The 23,284-nt window shown below is 35.4% G+C and overlaps 1 protein-coding gene and 1 non-coding gene across 2 annotated transcripts in view; both read right to left on the minus strand.

Moving 5' to 3' along the window:
- up (Troponin T, skeletal muscle) overlaps positions 1-23,284 on the minus strand; it is a 108,122-nt gene that overhangs the window by 52,316 nt on the left and 32,522 nt on the right. The gene's annotated exons all lie outside the window — the stretch shown is intronic.
- Positions 10,595-10,667, minus strand: TRNAS-GGA (transfer RNA serine (anticodon GGA)). Its single transcript has one exon. It is a non-coding gene; the product is annotated as a tRNA-Ser (tRNA).

The raw sequence follows: 23,284 nt of genomic DNA on the forward strand, positions 1-23,284 counted from the left end.
CTTTGCGGGCGCTGTTAGTCTCGCTTTCTCGATCGTTGTTCATCTCTACGGAGTATCCCTCCATCCAGCCGCCACTTCTAACCATTATAATGAGTATGTTTAGCTACTAATAGGCTGTGTCTAATAAGTTTTCTTGTAATTAATTATGTAAGGTTTTAAAATGACAATGTGATAAAATGTATTTCCTTTCCATGTACGACTATTCTATACATAATCAGAGAAAAACCTAACATGTAGAAAACGTATATCCTGATAGCAGAAAGGGAAATTTCCTCCCCTAGCTACTGGCTGTTAAGTAGTAAATAAATACCAACAAGTAGGGTAGATGGAACCTTTGAACTGTTGTGATAGCGACCCATTTTGGAAAAGAAAAACCTCCTGGTAAAAGCAGGTTGAAGTTATACATCGAAACATTTTCTCGGTACTTGGAAAAACACATATTATTATTATAAAAGCTTCGGAATAAGTCGGTCCGAATGAAATAAAGTAAAAAAAGAAAAAGAGATGACTGTTGATATACAGATCAAAGCCTATAAAAGCCAATAAGAAGAAGGAAATGAGAAACAAGAAGGACATAGAAATAAGTGAAGGGAAGAAATCAAGAAAATATGCCTCCGAAGTTCTATGAAAATACAGAAACCAGTGGAGATTGAAACTCGGAAACTGTTATAAAACATTGACGTAATTCCTAAGACTTCTAAGTACATATTACGATTCACAAGATTGGGCAACAAAGCCTGTGACATGATTTAAGCATAGTAGGCCTACTGGTATTCTTAAAGATAGTATGTTTTACGGCAAATGGAGTACACTAAGACAAGAAAATTATAAATATACTTACGTATCAACTGGGACTTCCTCCTCCTCCTCACTGGAAGCAAGAAGACTCAGTATAAGAACAAAACCAGGCAAATATAGAGCAATTACTGTAATAACTGTATTTTGTATTCCAGATTCTGGTTGTGGACGAGATAAGTATTACTTACGAATATTCCTCCTCGTCGGACATGGTTGTGGATGGTTAAAAGGGCTGAAACAGAATGACAAGCTCATGTAAGTAAGAGTACTGGTATAGCATTGATTATGTTGAAATAAGTACAGTAGAACTTCTATTATCCGTGGTAAAGAAAGGGGTGAACTGAACGGTTAATAAAAAAATCGGATAATCTGTACCGATACCATAATAGTACATTATGCAACGAGCCTATAATGGTAGTAATTAAGACGCAAGTATGATTGTTTATGAAACGAGCGCAAGCGATTTGCATAAAAGATTTTCATAAATTAAATGCATAACACATAGGCCTAATTTCTTCCATGGTCTTGTGTTTAACAAACTAGTTAGAGGATCAGAAGGTAACTAATTTAAGTCCGGTTTTAAGGACCAAGGGAACTCCTTGTGATGGTTGTCTACTGTAAGAATATGTAGGAATAGAGGTTTCGTGTTGTAGATTTACATAGGTACTCGTACTTTATACACTGTACTCTCGTCTTTTTTTTTTATTAAATCGCGCACAGCTGTAACGCCAATCTTATATTCTGATTCGACATGAAATAAAGTTTCTGCTTTCCCAACCTCTAAATTATTTGCGCTTTTTTTCGTTTCTTTCGACACCCATGGAAGACATTTTACGTAATATAAGTTATACAGTACGGCCACTTCAACAGTAGGACAAGGACTGAATGGTACACGGATTTTACTATTGTGTGGAAATTCTTGGGTTCATTACATTGAAAGCAGGTAATGACTAATTTACAAGTTGGAAAAAACACCCCCTCCAACAAATAGGACTTCATATTTTGTTCTGCAGTAAAAAAGAGAGAGAGTCAGTCGGATAATTCGCAGATCGGTTAATAGGGTGTCGGATAATCGGGGTTTTACTGTAGTAACTTTCACAAACACAGTACCTATCTATCACTGTGCATACTATACCTGTTTTGTTTTAAAGATGGGACATGACAGTTAAGCGGCCGAGCTTGGAACTACAGCGCTATGTTGCCAATATAGACTGTCACGCTGTCAGCTGATGGAAGCTATATAGCAATTGACGTTAAATGGCTGACGTTGAAAGATTGACAATTGACGCGAAAAAAAAAAAACAATACAAAAATCGACAGGGAATCAAAAACGAAACGTACCCCAATGCTAACATTGTGTGCACAATAAATGTCGCCAAGAGAGCTATAAGGACTTGCCACGTGGGAACTGTAACTTTGGCAACTCACCTTTGTTACCATAGCAACAGGCCTACCACGCTATGTGACATTCAGTTGTTTTTCCGATCGCAACGCTATTGTCATGTCCCATCTTTGAAAAAAAAACAGGTATAGACTTTTGAGGTTATGAAAATGAAAGTCCGAATATATTAATAAGTAGAACCAACATTTAGGCCTATATGCATAATAGATGTTACATTTAACGTTCTGAAATAAACGAAAACAATATTTTTTGGAACCATGCCTTCTTCGGAATTTTACATGCATTTCGTTCTGCTGTAATTGTAGGCCTATATTTCTCCATATAATATTTTGAATGTATATTTTTATTGCTACAAAAATATGCGCATTCTCTCATTTAGCTACAAAGTTCCTATTTTGAAGCTCAGATTGATTCAGAAGTAATATTTTACGGCTGTGATTACCATATAAAATCTTAATCATTTTATACTTGAGTAATCTTAATTGTGGCTACTCTGCTCTATTCTTGTTTTGTGGTGTGTGGGTACCGAGAAAAGTATTTTTTTTTTTTACGTGAAACGTTTAAGCGGAACCCTATACGGATAAACTTGTTCCATTTTCTTGTAATACTATGACGTCACTTGTCCTATGGAAACAGACACGTAAGTGGTTTTCCACGCGGTCCGTCTCACTTTATTCTCTATTTAATATGTTAAGATGTTTTCCACACAATAATAATAGAAATATTGGAAATACGAGTTATATCTATATACATGATTATCAAGTAAGTAAAATACACCACAGTACAGTGGTAAAGGAAGTACATATTTTATTTTATTACTTTAGGAGTGAGACAAAACAAGTAGGGCCTATGACACAATGCTTCCCTCCCTCTCCACGAAAATGTTCTGATCCGACTCTGCCTATCATGTTATATTTATATTAATTGTAATAGCATACGTACAGTGCATAATTAAGTATAGTAAATATTTGTGTGTTTTTCCATGCATATTACGACATCAATATTTGTGTTACGAGGAATACACATATTATTTTAAGTTATCAAAACTTTTAGGCACGACTATTTCGTTTATATGACGTCATTCCATTTTCGACCAATGAAGTGTAATGAAATTTTGAATTCCAACCCATCACAGTCACACTTTGCGATAATTTTGCAGCTAGATTTATCGCTATCAATTTATCGCATGGTCGTTCTTTTGTTTAGTCGTTGTCGCCAACTATTTCCCCGTAAATTGATGATCATGAATACATTAAGATGCAACTACACGGTTAAACTTTTCTTTTAACTTTAAAGTAATGAATGCAAGATTGATATTTAATATTAATAATTAATATATTTACGCAGTGAAGACGACGATCAAAACGGCGCACTATGTAGACACAAAATCTTCATACATCTTCATTGAACGTACCTTTTAAACTTGATTCTTTTAATATTCTTTCCAGATTGCACGCAAACGCGATTGGAATATTGAACTGTGTAGATGCAGCTTTAGTTCCGTTACACACTACAGCGAGAATGCGTTTGTCGAGCTATAAAAAAATGCTTTCGTGTAGCACTGATTGTAACGGTCGAAATAAGGCACAGCTGACAATGGTCCTGCTTCCACAGGTAACTTAACCTATAATAATTGTAGCCTATAAAATTTGTATTTTGTGAATGAAATTAAATAATTAATAGAAAGTCAGATGTTCAAATTTATATAAGGTCATCGCATATCAAACCTTGCATAGTAATAATGTCTTTGATCAAACTGCCTTCCGTATGCGTAATAAAATTCGTGTTTTAATTAGCCCTATCAACACAGAGATGGCTTCACTGTGTAGCAACATGTATCGCTGTGAATACATAAGCATTGGTATATAGCTGTCCCCACTGTTATTGTTAAATTAAATTATGATTTCAGAAGGTAATGAAAATGTATTTTGTTATAATAATAAGAGAAAAGTGCAGTACATGTAATTGGCATTGTTAAACCTGTATTTCGCTTTTCGCAATAGATATTACTGAATAATAACATCGAATTTCTTTATTGCAGTAATCGATATTCATATACGAGTATTTCAACTTCACAATGTCTGAATAGGTTAAGTATTCGTTAATATACTTCCTATCTCGAGTTTGCGCATGACGTCATTGTTCTACACGATTTAATCCTCACTCCAGTCTGACCGGTAGGAGCATTTAGTTTCTGCGCACTTAGAAATGTATGTTGCTTGGCTATTACAATTATTTCACTTAGGTTCTAAAATTTGTGTACTCTAATTATGTCATAATATAGAGTAAAGTTTGGTAATATTGTGATAGTTCTTTTTGAGAATTTATTACAATTTTACTGAGCGAGGGAAGGACTGGTTTTGTGCAGAAACTAGTCCACGAATGTTTCCTTAATACGTTGACACGAAAAACCGATCTTCCTCTCGCTCAGTAAAATTGTAATGAATTCTCAAAAATAACTATCACAATATTACTCATATCACAATATTATCAGAAAGTTTTACAATAATCATATTAACTTTTTTTTTCGTCGACAACTAACTTTTCGCTACCTATAAAAAGCAAAATGGAACAAATTCGCCATAAGACTTATTTTTATAGCTTTTGGGAGAAAAAAAAATTGTCGGCAACTAGCTTTTAACAAAAAAAATGTTAAAGGTTAATTAGCTGAGAAAATATGTGCAAAACCTCAGTTTAAGGATGCAATATTTCATTTATTACATAGCATCTTATAATAATTCACTTCAAATATATTTCAGGTTCAGTTGGAGATATTTCTTAATAGTAAAATTATGTAGAGATTTTATAATACTACTTACGGGCGTGTTTAGGTTGTTAATTTCTAGAGTCTAATACAGGTATTCAACAATTGTTCGGTGAATGCTGTATTAAGGCATATTTGTCAGCATTATTTGAATCTTGTCCTTCAGTCTTAATAAGCAAACTGAAAATACCGGTAGTCGCATCTTCCCTGTGTTATGAAGTTGTGAGTTACTTTCCGTGATGATTAATTTTCAGAAATATGAAATTAGTTTGAGAGTCTATATGTGATATATAAAAAAAATATGAAATTATGTGAGACAATTCAGATTTTTATATGACATTTCTATTTAAAAATATATTGAATGACCTCTTTTTTTTCTTATGCTTCTCCGCTTTTCAGCAATTGAACTAGGGGAACATACTCAGCCAATTGTGATACTTTTCGGACAGGTGGCCGACATGTTTCGAAAGGTAAAAAGATTAGGTCTACATACGAAAGTATGTTATGAAGGCTTGTAGGAATGGAAATTAAATGGGTTATGATCGTTGAAATTAGTATTATCAGTGCCTGGGAAACACAAAAAGACTCTTTCAGGATAGCTGACTCCTGGATCGAACACCGGACCTCTCGTATACAATGCTGACATATTAACCACTACACAATTGAATACTATTTAATGAATGTATCTTGTCCATTATTCAATGTAGACCTATTGTAAATTTACTAAATAATATTTACTTATTTTTGTTGACGAATTTGTTCCTGGGTATCAGGGAACTTTGAAAGTTGCAGCACATTAAAAGAAACATTATGGGAACCTAATTAAATAGCATATTTAGAATATAAATATTTTAATTGAGAGCCAATACAACGAACGTTAATTTCATCAAATTACTTTTTTCTTCATAAACGATTAGGTATTTTTTTCGACACGTGTCGGACTTGCCTCCCCTTCCCCTACAGTAGATGTAAAGGGAAATTTTCTCTTTGATTAAGATCTTTTGTCAACATTTCAATAATATTGCTGTAGAGCTGCGCACGCGGACTGCGCACAACAGACGCGTAAATTGAGACCTAATTATAGATCTCGAGGACATGGGCGCTGCCTATTTTAGGTCTCGCCGCCTGTAACCCACGCCACTGTAATCCAATACATCCCATGTCGAACGTTCCTTTCGCCACTCGGAGTTGCCGGCTGCTAACTCGTCCCCCCGGAATTTTCTATTCAGCATAACTCCGGTTTCTTCTAGACATGCAAAATAGGTTTCTTTCTGTTAATAACGAAAATATATTTATATCCCTACCTACGAGGTATGTTAACGCATGAGAGCATTGGAGATGGAACTCAGGAGAATAACTAAGTAATCTGCGTATCGTTTCAGCAACATTTTCTTCGGAAGAAAAGTATTCTGTTACTTGACAGACGACTGGATGGGGTGTGAAAGAAATTAATTTATTTTACTTCCTCATAGTACCAGGTATAGAGAAAATATTGCGATAAAAAAAATAGATACTTTAAAATATAAACACATCTTTTCAGCAATCGTAGTGACTAAGTTAATTGGAATTTTGTACGCTTCATGATTATTTGAAGCGTCAGTGGCGTAACTAGAGTTTGGAGACGCCTAGAAAATATTTTAGGTGGGCCCCCCACCTCGTTTGAGTTCTACATACTGTTTTGTAATATCTTAAGTATTTCTGTATCACGCATATTAGAAGTACGTAGCTCTAAATACAGTTTATATACAGAATAGATATCCAGAATTTATTTACAGATAAATTTCATAAATGTAGGCCTACGTATAATATTTCCATGCATTGTGGGTCCCTATCACCACGGCATGGCGCGTCCTCAGGTTGCGGATCGAGGAGACGGCCTCCAGATATGGAGGGTAGCTGTGAATATATTGAATAAGCAGTCGCGGACAGCCGATGAGGGGTGGTCCTCCAGCTTGGGGGTTGGGCGAAGGGCTAACAACCCATCACCGTAAAAAAACAGCTTGTTACGAATCCTTCAAATAAGAGAATGGATTAATCTTTCTCAGGACAGGGACCAATGGCGGGCTTATGTGAGGGCGGCAGTGAACCTCCGGGTTCCTTAAAAGCCAGTAAGTAAGTACGTATAATATTTTTCATATATTAAAATTCGTTCATTCTTGCTTTGACCTCGAAAAAATTATCTGTTACTTCTTCGAAGTCCAGTTTCCTAGTCACAGAGTGATCGATGTATAGAAATGCTAAGTCTTTCAGTTTTTTCCTGATGCATGGTGCTTCTCAGGTAACATTTTATTATTTTAAATTTAAAAATGAACGCCCCGCACTGGCAGTTATAAAAGGAATGGTTAGAAACAACATCAAAGCTGTACAAACTTCCGGAAAATTGGGTGAAAGAAAATGATTTTTCACTTAAAAACAGGGGGGGGGGCTAGTTAAATTATTGTTGTCCTTTTTGGATTGTCATTACTAAGTGCCGAGTCCTTAATTAAAATTTCCCGCAAAAATTATATACAGTATGTGTCTGCGAACTCCTGCAGGAGATCAAGTCACTAAAATTTTGTTTAATATTAATATTTCATGTCAGAAATCTTAGAGTCAGCCTATTTATTACTTGCATTGTGTACAGTAGTGGCAAAAAAAAAAAAACCGGACCGACGGAATAATCAAAGTCCCCGAAATGAGCCACTGCGCATGCCACGCCCGCATTCACGAAATAGCGAGTAATCTATTGAAATTGTTGTAGTTTCGACTGCTGACGTAGCCCATTTCGAAAGCCATTAGAAAATAAGCTGGTAAAATTCATGTTCTGGGAATAATAAGTTAATTAAGTAATAAAATATCGCTGCAATCGAAAAGTATTGGGAATAAATTTGAATAAGAAACAAAAAAACGTTTCCTTCCCAGGCAGGATGCATTTCCAACAGTAAACTACAGATAGTCGCGATATGATCCAGGAGCTAAAGCGGCAATAAATGAATAGAACCAAAATATAATAATAATAATAATAATAATAATAATAATAATAATAATATCGGTAACGGTAACGGTTGGGCTCCCTTCACCTTGTAGGCTCCTGGATATTTGCCTGTCCAGTGACCCTGTAGTTGCGCCCCTGTGAAGTGTTCCGTGTCGTTGCAGCGTAATCTAAGGCGTCATGCCTTGTATGTACTATCCCTGACCTGGTTCGTCTCTTCATGGAGGAAGTAAATTGTCTCATGAACTTTCATCCAGTGTATGGGATTCGTGCCCACCAGCATCGCGAGGTACTGGGAACTACATTGGGTATCATAATCCGGTTTCGTACGTCAGCTGTAACGGCTCGGGAGATCATACTGCTGACCACGCGTTACTCCTGTACAGGTTGGATGATCTTTCACCTCTGCTTCCCATATAATTCTAACATATAAACAGATTTTTCAAGAGTGAATGGTACGTACTACGTACTGGACGCTTATAAAATAATAAATTGCGGGGAACATGGCTACATATGAAGTAACGGTTAGCGCGTCTGACCGCGAAACCAGGTTGTCGGGGTTCGAATCCCGGTCGGGACAAGTTAGTTGGTTGAGATTTATTCCGGGTTTTTCTCTCAACTCAATACGAGCAAATGCTGGATAACTGTCGATGCTGGACCCCGGACTCATTTCACCAGCAATATCGCCCTCATTTCATTCAGACGTTAAATAACCTTGAGATGTTGATACAGCGTCGTAAAATAACCCAATAAAAATTAAAAAAAAACATAGCTTCAAATTTATATGTCACATTCCAGTTGCTGTTTTTAATAAATATACTTATTTGGCTTGAAAAGAATTTGTATCTTTGTTGGCCTTTTATGTTTGTCTGTATAGGAACTATAGTTTATTTCTTTCTTTGAGGACCCATCTCCTCTGCAACCCGGATGTACTGAAGTCTGTTAGTTCATTAATCATTATATCCGACCTCACATTTTTCCCACTCTGTTTGTTAAATGCCTCTGTAATCTCACGAAACGTTTTTCTGCAGAACAAGTAGCAATTTTAATTAAGATGTTGATTTGCAGATATATGTATTCTCAAAGCAGATACATACTGATCAGTGAATTTTGTTTGGTGTTCTTTCATTCAGAGATTGTTTTTTCTCATGCCGCTAAAATACTATACGGGATCCTCGTTTTCACTTATCTTTCGAAGGAAGTCATGCTATAAACTTTGATCGCTCTATATGTGGGTATGATAAACACTCGACATTCACGGACGACTTTCGAGATCGAACGCAAGCTTTGCAATGCTTAGCGAGTCGTTTAATTGAGCTAACTATACTTGTTTCTAGTTTCTGAAACAGTTTAAGTTTACATCTACAGCCGATATTGTTTGACCCAGGTTCAAAGTTTGGTAAGGTCGTCACCAATTTAAGCACGGGTATTACGAAAGGTTTGTGTATAATTTAACTGTAATATGAGTCAAATTTAATAATGTATGAATTATTGATTAATTACCTGCAAGGCAAAATAGCTCACATGGTCTGGCAAGGTAAGTTTTGTCTCCGAGATCATGTTGCCAATTTGTCGCTAGCAGACGACATTTTGCACGACAAATCTCAATAAGTTGTTTCTGTTTCCTTCAATACGTCTACACTGTACTCACTACCCATTTATCTTGTACTTTCCTCTCGTCTATAGAACTACTTCCTGTTTCGTTTGTTAAAAAAAAGTGAAAACTATAATAAACATCACGCATAGAATTGCGATTGAAAGTTCGTCATTTTTAGGACAGTTTACTTTTCGATGACATGCGAATTACAAATTGGCTAAAATCTCCACCTCATGCAATGGTAAACGGAAAGAACGTGATTTTTCGTTTGTATAAGTACAGTTTTATTCTTTGAGGTCCCATTAAATTCCGTATGGTCGTTTTACTACAAATATGTAGAACATATTTGTAAGCAAAACGGTTTCTTTGGAAAAGCTGTTTGAAAATAGAAAAGTATAGCTATGTATCTGTGGTGAAGTGTTACTGCATAGGCCTACTGAAACTGTTTGTTATAGACTGGATGCATCATCATCATCATCACCATCATCAACTTCAACTTCAAGGATGTCTTTTTAGACTGTTCCGTCTTCAAGGATTCCTTTCAGAATTAGTCTTTCCATCTTGTCTGTGGTCGTCCTCGTCTCTCTTCCCTATTGCTCTATATTTGTATAGTTGTTTAGGAAGTCTATTATTATCCATTCTTTCTACGTGGTGCAACCATTTCTGTTGATGCTTTCGAATTTATCCACAAGGCTATTTACATTCAATCTTTGTCTAATATCATTATTGTTTATTTGATCTGCTCTTGTAAATCCTAAAATTGATCTTAAAAATTTCATTTCTGCAGTCTGTATTATCTGTTTTTTGTTGTTTTGTCAGGGTCCAGCATTTTGGTCCATAAAGAATTGTGGAAACTCCATAACTTTATAAAATTGTTTCAATACTCGCTTTGCCATATAGAGTTTTTCTTACTGTGCCACTTAACCCTTGGAATGTTTCAATTTTAAAATCTACATCTTACTAACGCATCTAACTAAAAATAATACATTAAAGATTTTATTAATTTGTCCTACAGAATAATATCTGTAATATTGACAATTAATATTTGAGCAAAAAAATTCGCTTCAGCGCCGGGGATCGAACCCGGGTCCTTGGTTCTCCATACCAAGCGCTCTGACCACTGAGCTACGCCGAATTCAGTCCGCAGCCCCGGATCGAACTCTCCTCCTTCAGTGTTTCCCTTTGTGGCCTGACTCCAAGTTAGGCATATACGTTGACATTTTATGTCAAAATAATACAGTCGAACGTCGATTATACGAACGTCAGTCATCCGAGACATCAAATAATCTAACCAACATCCTCTCAGTTTGAATTTTTAATCCATTATTTTTTAAATGTGCCATTTAGCAGAAAAAGAAAGTGGATCTTCTCTAGCAAGAATGTATAACGTTGGAAAATTCACTAGTCTACCTCTGATATCAAATTAAATCGAGAAAACATTTAGAATTTGCGTCCAAAAGTTGGTTAAAAAAATTAAATATAATGAACGATGGAAATGATTCCACTCTTGAGCAGGCAGTTTATAATAAAATTAATGAAGCGTGTTACTTTCTAATTGTTAGCGTTTTCATACTATATTCTGTGATCTACTGGCAGTTAATTTTTTAGAGTTTAGAAATTCGCTCTAAAATGTACGAATGCTTTCTTGGATTAATTGCAACAACATTTTGCCTATGAAAATCTGTTGCTATGAACGGAACAAATAAACTGTTTGAACTGAGTTTTCGTGTGACTTAAGATTAAATAAACTCTTCTACATATTAAGTTGTCTGATTTTAATTAATATTCAGTCGATAAATCGTCAACTTTCTATTCTAGAGACCCGAGTTCAATTCCCAGAGATCTACAGTTTGTGATATATTTTCTGTGTCAATGGGATGTAATTTCTTCATAGTTTATATCAATCCTTATCACTGGGAAGGTAACAACAGAAACTGCTGTATCCTGCAACCTTCTTGAGGACCCGTACGGCGAATGTTCTGAGGAACAAGTTTCGGTAAACACGGACTAGCTGGCGTTCACGCTGACATCGGTTACGTTACGACACCAAAGGAACAAGCAGACCTTTTCTAGAAAAAGATAAAAGATATCTCTGCAAATGACAGTTTGTCCTGATTTGATGTGAAGTTGAATTGATCTCACAGTCTTCTAGCGTGTAGCATGCTTTTCAGCTCTTACAGAGTCGCTGTAACAACTTCTCTAATTCGGCACCAAAATTCTCGAACATCAAATGTGATTGAAATACATTCACACATAGTTGAATTGTTCCTACGTGAACACGTACAGATGGGTATAAGAGCACGTTCACTATTTGTTTTTATGTTCCCACACGTGAATTGTCCTCATTACGCAGTTCACTCATGAGAATATTTCACAATTAGGAGATGTGAACATTACTTACCCCTGTAATAGGTTATAGCAATCTTGTATGTATCTGAGTGCCGATCACTCTATTGTCTACAGACAGTAAAGGAAGCTTTTCCTATTTAATGTGTCCGGAGAGGGAGTGGGGGAACCTATCGGCAGGACTAGCCTTGACCGGGCAGCTAGGTGACATTGAAAAGTTACAATAAAATCAGTGATCTACGAAAAAGTATTCAATACCAACACAGTTAAAAATTAAATGGATTCTGAAAACTCCAATTACACAATATTCTTACAAAGTGTTATGTTTTGGGTATTTGCACCGTGCCATAGATGCAGATACATCCAATCTTCTAAGTTCCATATCGGCTTCATCATCGGGGAAGGTAGGGAAGGGAAAACCTATCTGTTGGGTCCGTTACAAGAACTGTTACCTAGGATTGGATCAGTTAGTAGCTCTTGCTAATGGATCCAATATACAGATTCTGCCTTTCTCTGCCTTATCTGATGGAAACAATATGTAGCTTGGATGTCTTTTTATCTATAACACGGTGAAAATACCTAAGAATCTCGCACCAGGTTAAACAGCGTGGAAGTCTCAAGTCGTGCTTAACATTCCTCCTGTTCATATCACTAAGATCCACTTCTTTTAGTGAAAATACAAAGAGCGCAGAGGATGCATTACGTGGTGGCTGGTGATTGTGTGATTTCAAAATAATTGTAGGACATCGTTTGATGGGAATCATCTTAGCACAGTCATAAGACAAAGAGCTTGAAGTTTTAATGAATATGGTAACCAGTAGGTACAAGAAAATAAATGGAGATAATATTTCAACAGCCGAGAAAATATTTCGTCTATTGATGGAGTGGCATTGCATTAACTTTCGTAGGAAGAAGAAACTCAAATCTCCGTCTTGTGTAGGGAACGTCAAGCGATTTTCTGGGACTCAGAAGAGTTCTTGAATATCGTGCCAAAAGAAACTAACATTAATTCCGATGCCTATGTGGGGAACTGTTTGGTAGTCTCAAAACCTGCATTCGTTTGGCGATGCTTTCCTTGTGACGTTGGTGAATACGTGATTCACAGGCAGTGATTGCGAGTTTCAGCATGGCTCTGTTCCGAAGTGGCGTAATACCGGTGATATAGAGATACGGTTATGTAAAACACTTAAAGGTTATAACTACATATTATTAAACAACAGAAATATAAGTAGAATAAGACGTGGTTATTTCAAAGAACATATACGATATTCTCCGTAGTAAATTTTAATATCCTTAAACATGTAGAATGTCTGTCTCGTGTTTTAAAATTCAGCGCAGATAATTTATTTTCTTGAATAAATGTCCTTTCCATTCATCATTAGCTTTTACACTCTTTTCAGAGTTTATTGTTAAGTCTCTCTGTTTTCAAAATCGGATAGAGGCTACATGTAGTGAGATTTATGTAGCGTAGAGTCGGTGCAGTGAGAACCTTCAGTCTTTGAGAGAGAGACAAGGCTTCACACTCATATCATTTTTCTTTAAATTTGGGTTATTTTACGTCGCTTTATCAACTGCGTTGGCTATCTAGCGTCTGATAGCGGCTGAGTGAAATGAAAGTGATAATGCCAGGGAAATGAAATCAGGGTTCAGCGCCGAAAGTTACCCAGCATTTGCTCTTAATGGGTTGAGGGAAAACCCCGGAAAAACCTTACCTAATTAACTTGTTCCAACTAAATAACTTTTGCTATGTTGTTAGGCAATTTAATGTTACTAATAAAGAATTTCGTGAAATGTGTAGTCGTGAACATATTAGGCTGCTAGTTCGCCGCTTCACCTGGGCTTAATTCCGATCCCTGTTTGGACTGATTCTCTGGTTGGTTTCTCTCCGAGGTTTTCCCTAATTAAAAGGCGAATATCAGGAAATCCCATGGCCAATCCTCAGACTCATCTCATCAGATATCTCTCTATTACCAATTTTTATCGACGCTAAATAACCTAGGAGCTGATGTAGTTCTAGACATACTTTATCTGCGTAACTTCCCTTGTGCCTGTATATAGACTTTCTTCTTGTCCAGTATTTGCCACTTTCCTGGGAATTAAAAGCTTGAAAAGTAAGACCTTCGCATATTATAAATAAACTTACTTATAGAAAAATTGTGTAAAGTTACGATTTGATAAAAAGAACTTAACATTTCTTGTTCTTGATTATTTTAAATGGAAATGCTAAAGAATAGAACAGTGTAGTCTCTTCCCAAAATCATTTATAATTATAAAATGCTAACAATAAATATATATATATATATGCCCCCGTAGCGTAGTTGGTATAGCTTGGCCTTCTGTATTCGAGGTTGCGGGTTCGATTCCGGCCGAGGTCGATGGCATTTAAGTGTGTTTAAATGCGACAGGCACATGTCAGTAGATTTACTGGCATGTAAAAGAACTTTTGCGGGACAAAAATTCCGGCACATGGCGACGCTGATATAACCTCTGCAGTTGCGAGCGTCTTTAAATAAACCATAATTTTTAAGCAATAAATATTTCAAATAAGCACACATTATTATAAAATTCGTTATTATTTCAACACAATCCTATTTAAGTATGTGTCCGTTTTAGCCTATCTTGAGTACAGATTAAAAAAAATCATCTGTGTCCATCCAGCAATATAAAAATTCTTTTCACTAAGCTAGGAACTTGCAAAACAGAAAAAGTAATATCTACAGAGCCTAATATTATCACAAACCGAACACCCAGGTAATATACATCAACTTCTCATTGTCATTGAAAAGAAACTTTTTTCTTTAATGAATCGCCTGCTGTTTTTTTTTTGTCCGGTCCTTTTCATTTTTTATGGATCTTTCATTTCCTTTTGTTTAGTTTGAAAGAGACATTAATTTATAAGCTTATTTTACCAATTTTTGCACGTTAAAAAAACTACAAAGTTGTTCCGTTGAAAAACTAATAGTGATTTTCAAGACTGCGGTAAGATAAATATCAATTCCTAAATATGTTTCATTATAGCCTATAATTTTCTGTTATTAATTCAAGTTATTTCTAAAAAGAACTCTGGAATGACTCCTCATAAGTGCCTTGTGCCAGCAGAGATGTGTTCATCCCAGGTAAAAAAAAAAACACTGATCTAACGGGTAGAGGAAGAGTGGTGTAAGTGATATTGGTTCGTCAATCGTCCATCCTTACTAACACTCACACCAACGTGTATCAAAAGTTTTTAAATAAAAACAAGTTTAAACAATTTTTAAAAATTTACAAACCACCGAAACTAAGTTATAATACACTTTTATAAATTAAAAAATCCTAATAATTCCTCACACAGGCATATATAGGATAAAGGTTGGTAATAATGTGATAGTACTTTTTGAGAATTTATTACAATTTTACTGAGCGAGAGAAGGACCGGTTTTGTGCAGAAACTTGTCCACGAACATTGCCTTAATACGTTGACGCTAAAAACCGATCTTCCTCTCGCTCAGTAAAATTGTAATAAATTCTCAAAGATAACTATCACAGTAACACTCATACCATAATATTACCAACCTTTACTCTACTTTGAGTTACTTGTTTCATTGAGAAGTTACATCTTAAGTTAATTAATTACAATATATCTTCCAATTAATGTTTTGATAAATAGTAGTTTTATATTACGGCCCACATGCTACGTTTCGAGGATCAGTAGTGGTCTGCGGACCATAGTTTGAGGAACGCTGACTTCACATTTCGTTTGAAGCATAAGGTATCTATAATATAAAATAACTATACACGACGAGGAAGTGTTATTTCTCTTCTGTCATTACGTCTCTCAGAAAAATTAGACGTTATGTAACTATGAGAGGAAATAAATAGCATAGAGATTATCCTGTTCTTTCCACTGTCTGTAAGGAACACTTTTCGCGTCTTGCGATTTAGGGTGCGAAGGGATTGAGGATCGCAGAATTTCAGTCGCGTAATCCGCGTGCAGCACTCACTCGCACTTACTTGCTTGCGTCACCCACCACACGGTCACTATACTCACACTGTCTCGTGTAAGAAACGGGCCGAAGCGCCTGGTGCTTGTAGGTTGGAATGTGGAGTCCGCGGAGGCTACGGCGACTCTGAGCCACTCCAGAAGACTCTCGCCGTCGTCTAACCCTCCGCCCTCCCCCTCCCGACCTCTCGAATTATCCGGACACCAAAATAGTTCCTCCCCCTCGATATCCCTGCTCACACTACACTAAAATGGTGCTCCCTGCCAACGAACCGATTCTGCCGCCGTTCGAGAGATGATTATGGCACATTGTCACAATTCTGACATGTTTCGGGAGAGAACGGCATTTTCACTTATGAATAAGCCGTGGCTGACACTTCTGAAATAAAATTCTTCTTAGTTTAGGTTTCCTATACGATTTGGATTTTCCGGAATCGTACTGGATTCCAGCTATGAGTTTCCATACCCCGAATGAAGTATATCAGGGCTGAAAATGATGTTGGTTTTAGCGTTAATAAATAATAATAATAATAATAATAATAATAATAATAATAATAATAATAATTCTTTATTTATACTTGCAGAGTTAAGGCCATAGGGCCTTCTCTTACACTCTACCAGGTCACAAAGTATATAAGCAGTTAAAATTTAACAAAAGGTTAAAGAACAGAATACTAACATATTACAAAATAATAATAATAATAATAATAATAATAATAATAATAATAATAATAATAGCATAATAAAATCGACAGTAAACAACACGAAAATAATATCATAATAGAAAAAAGAAAGTAAAATACATTGGAATATAGTAAAAGCAACTCATTTAGTACAAATGGTTAATATGGAAAACGTAAGGTAGAATATAACAAAATGGAAAATAAAGTATTTACGCCAGGATTTAAGCTAGAAAATAAGTAATTGTCGCAAAAATGTACAAATGAAAAATTGTATTTTTGCAAATTCCGAAAATCTTGTGCCATATTATAAGCTAAATAATTATACAGAAAGATAAAATTAATAAAAGTATGCAGAAATAAAAAATTACGTAATTTGTTTCTTGGAGTTGTATTATTTTCAATCCATCTTACCATACTCTAGATAATATGCTTACGGAAGTAAATCATTAGATGTAGGTATGTTTAGAATCAATTACTGCTGAATTTACATCACATTAAAATTAATGCTGTTGATCGATTAAAATATTTAATCGATTAACTATTTGAATTTAATCGATTAATCAATAAATTAATCGATTTTTAATCGAGTTGAAAATTTTTAAATATACTGTACTACACAATTATTATTAAATTTAACTTGTGTTCATTGATAAGCATAAGTATTATATGTTGTATATCTGTATATATTGTATCGTTATATTACAAAACAACTATTTTAATTACGAAATAGTTCCTCCCCTTCGATATCCCTGCTCACACTACACTAAAATGGTGTTCCCTGCCAACGAACCGATTCTCCCGCCGTTCGGAGAGATGATTATGGCACATTGTCACAATTCTGACATGTTTCGGGAGAGAACGGCATTTTCACTTATGAAAACGGCTTCAAATAAGCCGTGGTTGATACTTGTGAAATAAAATTTTTCTCAGTTTAGGTTTCCTATACGATTTAGGTTTTCCGGAATCGTACTGGATTCCAGCTATGAGTTCCATACACCGAAAGAAGTATGTCAGGGCTGAAAATTATGTTGGTTTTAGCGTGAACAAAGTATTTACATCAGGGTTTAAGCTAGAAAATAAGTAATTGTCGCAAAAATGCACAAATGAAAAATTATATTTGTGCAAATTCCGAAAATCTTGTGCTATATTATAAGCTAAATAATTATACAGAAAGATAAAATTAATAAAGTATGCAGAAATAAAAAGTTACGTAATTTGTTTCTTGAAGTTGTATTATTTTCAATCCATCTTACCATACTCTAGATCAGCGTTTCTCAAACTATGGTCCGCGGACCACCTGTGGTCCTCGAGGTCTGCCCTTGTGGTCCTCCAAAAGAGACAGAAGACAAAATAAAATTCAAACGAACTGCGTATCACACTATAGCTTAAAATCTCAGAGTTTGGAAATGACACCGACAATCGAATTTCACTTTTTCTCCCAGTACTGATATTTTATGAAATTTATTATCCTACCCATCTATCGACTCCCCACTCTACTCTCAGCAACAAAAGAGGGATTTAAAGCACTATACACGTGGTGTTTCTCGACATCTTTTCCCTACACATCTGGCACCGCGCCTGTAACCCAGCCAGGCGCCACCCGAATTCATAACAGAGGATCGAAGTACCGAACCTTAATTCGATTTTAAAATGTAGCTATACTGGTATTAAAATATGCTACGAAAATGATAAATTTTCTTTCGGAGTTTAATCGAGTAATCGATAGATTAATCGAGTTGAAAAATGTTTTAATATACTGTAATACACAATTATTGTTAAATTTAACTTGTGTTCAGTGATAAGCATAAGTATTAAATCTTGTAGACTATATCTGTATATATTCTATCGTTATATTACAAAACAACTATTTTAATTACTTACTAACATTTATTATGGGGCTTATAATTTATTGTGTCAATTTCTCCGGGAATTTTTTAGACAAACATAAATAACAGAAAGTATGAAGACTCACCTAGTTAATACTGTTTCATCCATGATTTTAAAAATGCGAGTGCATTCACGTGCTCCGAATTAAGTACCGCTCTACGTTTAGTAACAATGTTTCTTCCATCACTAAACACGAAAAAACTTTTTTTCTGTCAAGCACTTCTCCACGATCGTTCAATTTAAATCCAAACGTTTCACCGAGTTTACCTCTCAAATTCTCATATGACATAATGGAGTTTACACTTTTCACAAACCACAGAAAAGTGATGTTTTTCTTTATCAAACTAAACACACAACTTTCATATACAAACTCAGTACAGAAACTGCAACTGCAGAACTAAAGCGGTCGAAACAGAAGACTGGCCCCTATTGTAATCGAATTACCAGATTTTAGAAAGAGAATAAGGTAGTTACGCTCTCACTTGCACACAGAGTATACATGGCTATTTTAAAAGGGATGAGGGGGCCGAATCCCAGAAAAGTATGTATTTCATATCCGAGGAAGATGAACTGACAACAACGTGGAAGTTTTCTTGGAAAACCATAAAACTTAATAAGGGTTTCGCATTGTTTTTCAACTTTCAATAGAGGTAGACTAAGTCACTGTCCTCAGATCTCCATCTCTTTCTGAAGTGTTTGTGCAAAGATTTTCCTATTATAGTTTCCATTGAATTATGGTAATAACTTCATTTTAACCCTTGTTTTATACGATTTTAGAAATGGTGCTTGGCCCACTATGGTTCTGAACCCTTCAGTTCTCTCCGGCTGAGAACCCAGATTCGGAGAGAATTTTTCTCTGTTCTTCCATTCTTCTTCATAATACTTGTAAGCCTTTATTAGGTATTATCAGAAGCTCAATGGCTAGTTGTTAATATAATATAATGATTATAACGATGATTTTAGTAGTTCATTTTAAGGACAAGGAATATTAAATAATTGTAACGAGAATAGAACTTACATGTTCTATATATGATGACGATGATTATATATGATTTAAATTATAACTTAAAATTATGTTTAATTCAAAAGGAATATTAACTATTTGAAACCGGAACATCGTAAACTTGATCTGTGGCGTGGATTATTTATTCATTCACGGTGTTCTGCCCAAGGCAGGTCTTTCACTGCAAGTCCAGCATTCTCCAGTCTGTCCTATTTTCGCCTTACATTTTATCTCCGCATATGATCCATATATCTTAATATCGTCTATCATCTGGTATCTTCTTCTGCCCCGAGCTCTTCTCTCGTTAACCATTCCGTCTAGTGCATTCTTCAGTAGGTTTCTTCTCAGCCAGACCCAGCCAATTCCTTTCCCTCTTTCTGATCAGTTTCAGCATCATTCTTTCTTCATCCACTCCTTACAACATAGTTTCGTTTCTTACTCTGTCCACTTCACAAGCTCCATCCTTTTCGCGTGGATTATGATAAGTGGAAATTAAAATTCGCCAAAATCCATTCAGTCGAAATCGAGTTATATATGCGCAAACGAACAACCTAAGCTCACGTGTTCCTAACAAACCATCACGAGATCCAGATATGCTGATATTGACAGTACGTCGTGTTTTCAAGATGAGTCAACGCGTGCCGCCAGACTCCGCTGATAACATGCCAAGTGAAGCCGTGAATAAAATCAGTCGAGAACCGAAAGTGAGTCGGAATGAGATAATTTCTTTAGGCTTAATCAATATAGGCGAAGCCTGACGCACATAATTATTAAATACATAGGAAAATCTCAGGGATTCAGTTTCTTAAATCTTACGACAGAATGTCACCTCAGCAGTAAGGACTGAGAGCAAGACAGCTAGTTCTGATTAAATATGCAGTAAAAATTCGTCGCATTTTGTGCATGCGTGATACAGTGAAAATAGTTACTTTTACCAATTATTTGGAGAAATTTATACGCAGCATAATAGAGAAGTTGGGTGCAATAAGAGCATTAGGCGGTTCAGGGGTTAGGTACAGCTTAAAGGAGAAAATTTTGGAAATATTCAACTTTTTTTTTCCTCCATTACTGTATCTTGTACAATAATGAAAATTTAGTATGTGTAAAACACTATCCTTCTGCTATATGATAAACATATTTTTACGATTTAAAAAAAAATATATATATATTTTTTTTTTTTTCAAAATTCAAAGTTCACTGTGTAGTGATGAAGCGTTTCCCTCATAACTCAAAAAGTATCCAATATTCAATGATGAATTTTTTTGTGTGTATTTATGCATGTCATATCTACAATATGATGCAAAATCACTTCTCTACCTTTGATAGATTGTCTTATAAAAATAAATTCATCTTAAAAATGGTCAAATATCTAATACAAATTTTAGATATTGTTTATTAAGGAATGTTGTTGAAAGAGCATGATATTGTAAACATGAGTTTCAGCAATAAAATAAAAGAGAGAGAACATGAAAAAGTTAACAAGTTTATGAGTTATGAGGGAAACGCTTCATCACTGCACAGTGAACTTTGAATTTAAAAAAAAATATATAAATACTTTTTTTAATCGTAAAAATGTTTTTTTTTTCATATAGCAGAAGGATAGTGTTTTACACGTACCAATTTTCATTATTGTACAAGATACAGTAATGGAGGGAAAAAAATTTGAATATTTAAAAAAAAAATTTACTGCTGTGAGCTGTACCTAACCCCTTAAGACTTCTTGCATAGATAGCTCTTCTTAAATATTATGCGTTATGAAGTCCTGAGTCTGATCAGTATATAACCCCTTAACATAACATTAATTATTAACAAATGTAAAAATTTCGCTCCAAACAATTTAAATTTTTCTATACAATTTTTATCAAGAGCGATTTTTCGCATTGACGCTGTTATTCCACCCATCTCCTCAGTTACTTGTAATACAGGTGCTGTAAACACTACTTATGTAATTGTGGAAGCTTATACTTATCCAGTTTTATCTCATTGAGCTTCGATGCATTTCTGTCAGAGTTGGTGTAGTCCGAGCGCCCAATTAATACCCAGGCAGAAGGCTATGCGTCGGATATAATATAGTTTTTGCACGCATCAAGCGGTGTTGTCATATTTTCGTTGAAAAAGATTATCCCTGGTTACAATTATAGCTATACCGACTACCCAGTTGTAGTGTTAATACATACATACATACATACATATATACGTTTCTACCACCACCATCCACAGTTAATAAATTTTGAAGTATAAGATTAGGCTACTTTTAATTAAAACTAAAGTTGCTAACCATTTTTGTCGTCTTCAATCAACTTCAGATACGATAACATTGGTTTTTACTCCATGTGGAGAAGATATGAGAACGTCAACTACATTACTAACTCATCATTGGTAGACATATGTTACCGCTCCTTGTGATTGGATCGGCATTAGAGAAGTTCTAATTGAAGAGTTCAGAGCAATAGTGGGCCAAGCGCCATTTATTAAAAACGGAGAAAGCAAGGGTTAAAGTTAAGTGAATACCATAGTTTAATGAAGATTGACATATAATTTGGTTTGAATGTGTATACTTTATATTACTTGCTATATGTTTTCATTGAATTATGGTGATAACTTCATTTTGACCCTTGTTTTCTACGGTTTTAGTAAATGGCGCTTGGCCCACTATGGTTCTGAACCCTTCAATTAATAAACAAACTTTTATCTTATGTCTTCAAATGAAAGTGTCCTCTTTGACACCGTCTGGGTATTAAATGAATGCTGCGACTATATAATTACTGCAGTCTTGTAATCATTTTTTAATCTATCGAAGTGCTTGCGTAGCAGCTAGGAAATTGTATCACCATCATGCGTAGAAACAACAACAACAACATAATAATAATAATAATAATAATAATAATAATAATAATAATAATAATAAAGCCACCGGCGTAACTCAGTCGTTGAGCGCTTACCTGCCGATCCGGAGTTGCGCTCGGGCATGAGTTCAATTCTCGCTTGTGCTGATTATCTTGTTGGGTTTTTCCGAGATTTTTCCCCAGCCGTAAGACGAATGTCAGGTAATCTATGGCGAATCCTTGGCCTCATTTCGCCAAATATCATCTCGCTATCACCAATTCCTCAATGCTAAATTACCGAGTATTTGATACAGCGTTAAATAACCAACTAAAAATAATAATTATAGACTCCTTAACATGGTTTCCTAAACTGTGGGTACCGTGTCCTAGATTTACGTCTCGTAAAGGAAGCTTGCCCTAATTGAAGTTTTCGAGCTAACTTCGTCGCCCATTCCTTTTCCACGTTGAACTTCGACACTGAATAACCTGTACAGTCTGTTGAAGCATCATTAAATAAAATACTACTGCCACTATTATTGCATCTTTACTTGTGTCGTTCATTGCCATTGATCGTCGATGCTAAAAAGAGAATTCGTCTTGTTATCGGACGACAGACGAGACAGTTTTAATACTCAGAGCCGAACATCTAACAAAATGGTCATGGAAATTTATTATTTCACTTTTACAGAAATAAATTTAAGTTCTGAGCCAGTCACTCAAAATATTTTGCTTATAAGTTACCTTATATTTTTGAATATCAAATTGAGATGGGAGGACAGTATATTGGAGACTGAGACTGTGATGAATCATGGTATGTAAATTTTCAATCCAGCATTTGCCATTGTGACTGAAGGAAACCATGAAAAACCTCAGTGAGATTGGCAGGCGACGGGGTTTGAACCTGGGATCTCCCGAATGGGAGTCTCAAACGTTACCATTTAAGCCACCTCGCTCGGTAGCATATATTTTAAGCACCCCATTTGTCTTTGGGATCTAAAAATTCCAAGTCTGGTAACAACTGAACTTTCT

This window comes from Periplaneta americana, chromosome 11 (assembly GCF_040183065.1).
Source record: "Periplaneta americana isolate PAMFEO1 chromosome 11, P.americana_PAMFEO1_priV1, whole genome shotgun sequence".
Classification (NCBI taxonomy): Eukaryota; Metazoa; Arthropoda; class Insecta; order Blattodea; family Blattidae; genus Periplaneta; species Periplaneta americana.